Below are 8,926 nucleotides of genomic sequence, written 5' to 3'. Positions count from 1 at the left end.
AAAGAAAGAAAGAAAGAAAAGAAAAGAAAAAGAGGTCCAGAAAACTCCCTTTCCTCCTTCTGCCACATGAGAACACTAAGAAAAGATGGCCATCTATGAACCAGGAACCTTCACCAGACTTCACCAGACTTCACCAGACTTCAAATTTGTCAACACCTTGACCTTGTACTTTCTTCCTCAGAATTGTGGGAAATAATTTTCTGTTGTCTATAAGCCACACAGTTTATGACATTTTGCTATAACAGCATTAATGGACTAAAGCTCCATCTCACACAGATCTCTCACTTCTAATAATAATAACATAATTTCCACTAATATAACTACTTACATTACTATGCTCCTTATTCTGCTATTCTCCCATACACATCTCTTGAATCTTGTATTATGAAAAATTCATTGCAGGTGACAAAAATTAAACTCAAAATAACCAGCATAAGGGGAAATGTATTGGCTCACATAACCAAACCTCAGGAAGACAGAGTGGAGTATTATTTCAGGAACAAGTGCCGGAGTGTGGAACTCAGACATCAACACTCTCTTAATCTTCGTCTCCTGCTTTCTCTCTCCATCTACCACCACTATCACTGGTAGAGGCTGTTAGCTTTGTATTTCTGGCTCCAGTTCTTTTGTACGACAGTAAGATTGTTTAGGTTCATATCTTTTTTTGTTGTTTGGGTTTGATTTGGGTTTTGCTATAGGGCATGTGTGTTCACAAGAGAGAGAAAGGGAAAGTGAAAACTCCCCCCCTGAGGTGATAACCATGCTGTAATCCTTCTGTTCCATTGTCATCTTGGGATTTTGAGCATGCATCCACACATGCCTGGCATGATTTTATTTCACTGAGTCTGGGACTTAAACCAGCAGTCAGCCATGTGGGATTCAGTTGCCTTAACCTGCTAGCCCTGGGTTTATTTCTTAACAGCCTATGGATTCAAGAGGAAAGAGCTATGTTTTCCCCCCACTGTAGAAAATGAAAAGATTCTGTGTCTGCTGCAAATATCCACCTTTTGGATGACAGGACCGAAAGGGATATAAAATTATCTTCAGGTCAAGATGAGAAAGTTGCCTATCTTTAACTGGAGAATGGGATGAGTTGATCAATTGGGAACTCATCATATGCTGTTGGAACTCAACTGGTGAGGGTAATAAGTTTTAAAAATTGAATGTGGTAGGGAGTTAGAGGTGGGAATGTTCTAAGGTTACCCAGAAAATGGGAGGGATGCTGAGCAGATGAAAATTATAGCAAACTCCTGGAAAGCAGGATTATAGCCTATTCTTTAGCAATTTCCCCTCCCTCTTTTCTCCTCTGAACGGAGAGAATGATTTTAAGAATCTATTGATCACTGGAAATATCTATATATACACTAAGTTTATTGATTAAAGCTATGGAGTTTTAGAATACATTTATAAAAAAATTATTTTATTTTGCAATTATGTTTTGATTGAATTGAAATAATTCTGGTTTCTTTTTTTTTTTTTTTTAACAAAATATTGATGTGCTAGATACCAGTGTTAAAAAGTTTGAGAAAGAGTACCAGCAGATAATGTAGTAGTTAGGTCACTGGACTCCCACATGGCTGACCACAGTTTGAGTTCTGGATCTGGGGGCTTCAAACTCACGCCAGCACATGTACAGCATGCCCAAAATCTGGAGGGGAAACTGGAAGAGAAAGGATTGAAGCATGGCCATCCCCCACAGGGGGTGATTTCTCACTTTCTGTCTGTCTCTCCAGCAAGGGCATGAAACCTATAGCAAAAAAAAAAAAAATCTCTCTTTAAGAAAAAATAAAAGTTAGAGACAGATATGGGTTATCTGAAAAGTCATGGTGCATTTTTGCATAGAAAAACATGTTGTGATGTTTCCAATGACCCAATAGAATGTTTAGAAGGAGAGGTAAAGATATTGAATTTAGAACAGTTAAAGATTTGTATCAGGGGCCAAAAGGTAGCATGGTGGTTAAGGTGCTGGACTCCCACATGGCTAATCACGGTTCAAGTCCCAGACCTTATGGCTTGCTTTCTCACTTTCCCTTTCTCTCCCTCCCTGTCTCTCTCTGATCAAATTTAAAAATAAATAATAATAACAAATAAAGTTAAGAGAATAAATAATTGCTAAAAAAAAGATTTCTGTCAGTGACATGAAAATTAAAAAATACATTTACAGGTCCAGTAGGTGGCATGGACATTAAGACACTGAATCCCACATGACCAGCTTCATGGTTTTGGTCCTGGATCTGGGAACTTGAAAATCATGGCATTTCCATGCTTGTCCAAAATTTGAGAGGAGAATGGAAGAAGAGGGATTGCAGTGTGGCCATGATTTCTCACTTTCCCTCTATCTCTCTCTCTCTCTCTCTCTGTCTCTCTCTCTTTCTCTCTCTGTTTGTTTGTCTCAGGCAAACTCACGTACCTTATGAAAATACATTTATGTTACTGGTAGAGTTGGAATGACTTCTCTTTTTCTCTCAAAATCTTCCCATAATTCCAAGCATGATTTGTTTCAGTATCGATGATCAGTGGAGCTCTGATATGCCTTACCTAATGAGATGTTCATTTCCTTAAGAACTCCTTATAAATATGTCTTGACTCTCACAATCGGGTTCTAGTTTTTTGTTTGTTTGTTTTTTGACAGAAAATGATGTGCCTTCTGCTTCTCTTTAATCATATATAGCACCGATCACAGCTCTGAACACGCAGTCCTTCAGCTAATGCTTGCCACAGTAAAGAACAAGAATGGAATGTTAGGAACTTCCAACAGGATATATCTTGTTACTGCTTTGAAAGAAGTTTAAGGGGAAAAAACCATAACATATGCTAAATATGCACTCTTGTATTTACTGTTACAGATGCTAGTTATTCACATCCTCCCTGAAGTCGGAAAAGATGAGGATTAAAGTCAGAACCTGTCTCCTCAATAAACAGCTAGATTTATGCCGCTAAACATGCATAATCAGAAGATAGGAAAGAGGAAAGCTCAGTTGGTTCCTGTAATGTATCTTTTAGAATAGCAAAGAAGCCATATATCTCTCTTTTCACTTCATTTTGGGTTGGACAACAATCTGGATCCTCTTCGAGTTTGTCTTAAATTCTTTGGAGAAAATGGCAGGATATAGGGCCAGTAGAGTAGCCTAGTGGTTAAGAGAGTTGGATCCCACGTAACTGACTGCTGCGCCAATCCTGACCCCAGTGGCTTGAAAAATATGCCAAGCATGTGTGTGTGAAACAAACCGGAGAAATGGAAAAAAAGGAATCGCAGCAGGATGGCCTTCCATTGGGAATGCTTTATACCTCTCCTTCTCTGTCTCTCTCTCGCAAGTGCACATGCCCTCTAACACTAGGGAAAAAAGAAAAAGAAAGAGAAGCCATAATTAATGAAAAATAAAAGGATTCTGGGACCAGCAGATGATGCAATGGTTATGTTGTTGGACTCTCACATAGTCAACCGTGGTTCAAGTCCTGGACCCAGTGTCTTAAAACTTACACCAGACACGTGTGCATGTGTGCCCCAAATCCCAAGGAGATAATGGAGGAGAAGAGATTGCAGTGTGACCATCCCCATCCCCCCTTGTGGGGGGTGATTTCTCACTTTCTATCTCTCTGGTGAGCACACGTGCCCTATAGAAAAAAATCTCTCACAAAATAAAATAAAATAAAATAAAAGGATTCCTTCAAAATGTGATGACTGGAGTCTATTTTGCCTCTCATGCCTGAAATAGAACATATATATAGATTGCTCTAAGAAAGTATGTATGTTAGGGTTCTTTTATCAATTAAATTTATTCTCCTGACCCATGGAAGTTATGGGGGCAGGAGAGCTATCCCAAATGATTGAAGCAAGTCATACATAGTGGAGGCTGAAATCCAAATAGAAGCTCCCTCTAAAGAGTTTTAACTGGTCTTCCTCTCTGAGATGAAAATGGGAGCACAGATTTTCTTCTTCACACAGCCCCATCCTACTTGTGGGGACTTGTTAATGCTCCAGAAAAACATTTTTAAATTGCATACCATAGTGAAAAGTCAGTTTCTCGCTATCATGTGTCTCTTTTCCTACACCCCACAATGTTTCAAATTCATGTCACATAATTTTCTGTCTACAAAACACCTCTGTAAAAATCAAAAAAGCTGGGAACCAGCAGTTAGCGTAATGGCTATGTCTCTGGACTCCCACGTAGTCGACCGTGGTTCGTGTCCCGGACCCAGTGGCTTAAAACTCACGCCGGGTGCGTGTGCGTGCGTGCCCAAGATCCCGAGAGGAGAATGGAGGAGAAGGGATTGCGGCGTGGCCATCCCCCCTGGGGGGTGATTTCTCGCTTTCTGTCTCTATGTCTCTCTCTGTCTGTCTGGCGAGCGCACACGCCCTACAGTGAAAACTCTCTCAAAAAAAAAAAAAGAAAAGAAAAAAGAAATAAAGAAATAAAATAAAATAAAAATCAAAAAAGCTGAAGTAAGCTAAATATTTCAGATTCCAAACACAGAAAAAAAGGAACACAAAATAAAATGATAGGAATGAGAGAACAAACTTGGCTTTAACGTAAATTCCAGCACAGAACACATATTCCAGTTTTCTAAAAATAAAGACATGTAGGTACTTAGTAGCTCTTTTAATTTTTATATGGACTGTAGCTGGGACATCTCAAATAAGAAAATCCAAAATACTCTAAAATTGAAACTTTTTGAGTACCATCCTGTCACTGAAGGTAGAAAATTCCACACTGGACCTCATCTGTTAGGTCTCAGTCAAAATGAAATATTGTATAAAATGCCTCAGCTGATGCATGTGATGTTCATATGAGGCCCAGATGGTGGCGCAGAGATAGCACAGCACGCTGTGATGCTGGATCCTGATGAGGTCCCGATTCACATCCTGAGATTTCCCTGTCATTACCAAGCACAGGAGCACATGCCCATAATCACAGCTGACTGGGGATGGGGTGCATTGTAGCTTAAGGCCCCCGTTGGAAACACCACTCTTTCTTTCCCTCTCTCATGTTGGAAGAGATAAATAAACATTAAGAAGTATGTGAAACACAGATTTATTTAACTTGAACCCTAGCCCTAAGATATCTGAATATATATACATATATATGCAAACACTAAGATATCTGAATATACATACACACACACACACACACACACACACACACACACACACGCAAATTTTTTTTTGAGAGGTTTTTGCTACAGGGTACTTGCGCTTGCCAGAAAGACAGAGAGACAGAGAGACAGAAAGCAAGAAATCAGGGCTATTGAGAAGCATCTGCATATGAAAGCAGTATCTGCCTGCTGTTAATGTTTATCTTTCTGTTGTTGTTGATACTCAATACCCTCAATAATGCCCAGCATCAGGGCTCAAGGAAGTCACATGTGTTTATCAGATTGTCGCCTGAAAAGATCAGAGAAATTTTATGAGGTCAGTCATTTTTACATCTTCAGATGATTTACATTAAAAAACAACTGGCTTTACATTCCACTTCCTTCTTCCCCATGCCTTTGCATCTCATTTTACCCTTCCCCCATTTTCTGACCCTTAAAAGAATAAGCCTCAGGCTGGTTCTGGTTGCAACTTCTCCATCAGAGAAACTGCCCACCTGATTCTCATTTTTCTATACTTGTGTGTCTTTGTGTGTTTGTTATTGAGTCTATTTCTAATCCACAGCCTTCCCCACTCAGAAAAACATGTTCATGCCAAGCTGGTCCCGGCAAAGTGGCGCCTAACATGGGGCCTGAGTACAGGGAAGGAGGCAGACGAGTGGGGCCACTCCTTGCAGCCGGCCAGATATTATTGAGTAAGGTAGAGATCCTACAGAATATAAGAGTAGAAAAAAGAGATACCAGAGAGAAAGAAATACTAGAGTAGAAGAGATGCCAGAGTAGAAGAGATACCAGAGTAAAAGAGAGATACCAAATGGAAAGAGATACTACAGTAGAAGAAAAAAATACCAGAGTAAGGAGATATAAGAGTAAAATAAGGAGATAATAGAGCAAGAAAAGGAGTAGATTCTATTATTGTTGGATGTAAAACATGGGGACACAACTGTCTAAAGAGAGAGAGAGAGATGTATGTTCAAATATTGTATTATATGTTAAAAGCTAGGGGCGATAGAGTTAGTATCAAGCATCAGTTCCTGATTTTTGTGCAGGAAACATGCCCTTGATTCCCAGAGCAAGGAACAGTTTATGAGGAGACCTGGGCAAGGTCAGAGAATAGATCAGGAAACAATATACAACAGAGGGTCCTAGCAAAATTCCCATTTTTGCTTTCTCCCTGTGGAATTTAATTAAGGAGTACTTGAAACAAAACCCTCCAGGAAAAAAAAAATAAAGAAAAAACAAAGTTAGTTTAGTAACTCCACCAACTAACACACCAGAGGGCTATGCCTACCCCTTACTTAAGAAATCAGAGTCTATAACTAAAGATAAGGATACAGAGGTAATACCTGGTAATAAAAATGACAGTCTTTTAAAGTTATGCAGATTTAAGACTGCAGATTCCAAAGCTGTTCCCCATTCACAAAAACATGTTCATGCTAAGCTGATCCCAGCAATCCACCATGTGAGCTATAATAATGTCATTATGAACTATGTGAAAACCAAAGTAAATAGATCTAATGAATAAACACCAGCAACTACTCTAAAAATAAACAGTTAAGATTGTGCTAGATGACAGAGATTGAACTAGTGTGGCTATAGAAGGTACATTTACTCATAATCATATGAAGTGTGGTTTTCTTTCCTTTTTTTATGTTTTTTCCATAGGGCACATGAGCTCACCAGAGAGAGACAGAAAAAGACAGTGAAAAGTGAAAAATCTCACACACACACACGTGGGGGATGGCTACAGTACAATTCCTTCATGTCCATTTTTCTGGAATTTGGGGCACACATGCACACATGCCTGTGATTTTCAAGCTGCTGGGTCAGGGAATTAAACTTCGACCATCTGGGAATCCAGTACCTGGACCACTATGGCATCTGTTGCCTTAATGTGTGACTTTTCTTATATATCAAACAGTTGTTCTTCTAAATTAATTTTACTCATTTCAATTTCATGATTTCTTGTGGAACTGTGAAATTATTATTCTTAATATGTCAAGTCTACCAGCAAAAGAAAAAAATTTATAAAGAACTTAATGGTTCCACAACTTTAAATCACAACTATTAGCTGATCAAAGTAATAATCACATGTAGTAATTTTAATTATAAATCAATGATTTCTTATATAATATATAAAACCAGTGCTGAGTCTTCAGTGTTTTGTTTTTCTAGAAATATTTGATGTTATTATGAGTGTTACTGTAAATTTAGAAGGTCAAAGTTGAGGATAAATTTTAGTGTCAGTAATTCTAAATACATTTTTATGAGACTCAGCATCATGATAAAACTCTGTGATTTCTAAATTAGAAAACAAATAGACTAGAAATATACTTTGAATGATTTGTGATATAAATATAATTTATAATTGCATCTGTATTTGTTTTCTGCTATAACAAGTTACTAAAACTTAATGTCTTCAAACAACACACGTTTGTTCCGATTCAATAGGTCAGAAGTCCAACACAGGTCCCATTGGGCTAAAATCAAGGTGCAGCTTCAATTCTTTTTCAAGGCTATTGGAGAGAATCCATCTCCTTAACCTTTTGAGCTTCTAGAGACTGCCTACATTCCTCAATTCGAGTTCCCTCTAACTCCATTTTCAATCAAGTAGCATAGCATCTTTTTTGACCCATTTCTGTGACCACATTTCTTTCTCTTATCACATCCAGAAAAGCTTATCTGAGTTTATGGACTCAATAGTACTGGGGCCAACTCAGATAAAGCAGGATCTTTTCATCCTTAACTTAATTTGATCTATGAAGTCCTTTTCGTAAGTTACCATAGTCACAAGTTCTAGGTTAGAATGTGGACATCTTTGGGGGACTATGTGTTTACCTATTGCAGCATTCAAATTAGCTGTAAGATCCAACCAATTCATACATAAGCCACATAAAGACAATGAAATTTTACAGTCTCACAATTATAAATTTACAAACAATAATTTTTAAATTGTATTTATTTATTTATTTTTGCTATCAGGGCATGTGCACTTGCCAGAGTGTCAGAGAGAAACAAAGAGACAGAAAACAAAAATCATCCCCTGGGGGGATGACAAAAATAATGTTACAGACACAAAGAGAAGAAACAAGATGGGGTCGGCAGCTGGTATCGTGATTAAGGATGCTGGACTCCCAACCCCGTGGCCGACCACAGTTCAAGTCTTGGACCTGGTGGCTTGCCTTCTCACTTTGTCTTTCTCTCTCTCTCTCTCGTCAAATTAAATAAAATAAATCAATAAAGTTAAATAAAATAATTCTTTAAAAAAATTAGAAGGACTAAGAGAATATACAGTATAAAAGACTTTTTTAAAAAGTTTGAGCTGACACCTGAAAGATGGGTGGAAGATAAGTAGGCCAAGATTGCTGAGAATATAAACTGTTCCATGTGGTGCTTTCTAGAAAGGAAAAGACAAATGTAAAGAGCATATAATGAGCAAGGAGAGGAGTGGCATAATCTAATACCAACAGAAAAATCAGGGAACAGATCAGGTAGGCCTTTCATATTCCTTTAACTTTACTATTACTATTTTTTGAATCTCAAGTGCAATGAGATGTCATTTAAGAGTTTATGTGGGAGGAGAAGTAATATAATCAAATTTGGTATTTTGAAAAACGAGTCTGGCTTCACATAGAAACTGAACTAAAAGAAACAAAAATAGATACAAGTTTCTTTTTAAAATTTTTTATTATTTTTAAGAATTTATTCATTCATTTATTTTAATTTTTAAACTTATTTATTTATTTATTTATTTTACAATTAAAGTATGAATTTATTTTGGTGCAAAAACTTTTTGAAATTCATACATAATTTTACTATTACATGTATTTCCATC

This window comes from Tupaia chinensis, unplaced genomic scaffold, assembly GCF_000334495.1.
Source record: "Tupaia chinensis unplaced genomic scaffold, TupChi_1.0 Scaffold000667_1, whole genome shotgun sequence".
In the NCBI taxonomy this organism is placed as follows: domain Eukaryota; kingdom Metazoa; phylum Chordata; class Mammalia; order Scandentia; family Tupaiidae; genus Tupaia; species Tupaia belangeri.
This window is presented reverse-complemented; position numbering follows the sequence as displayed.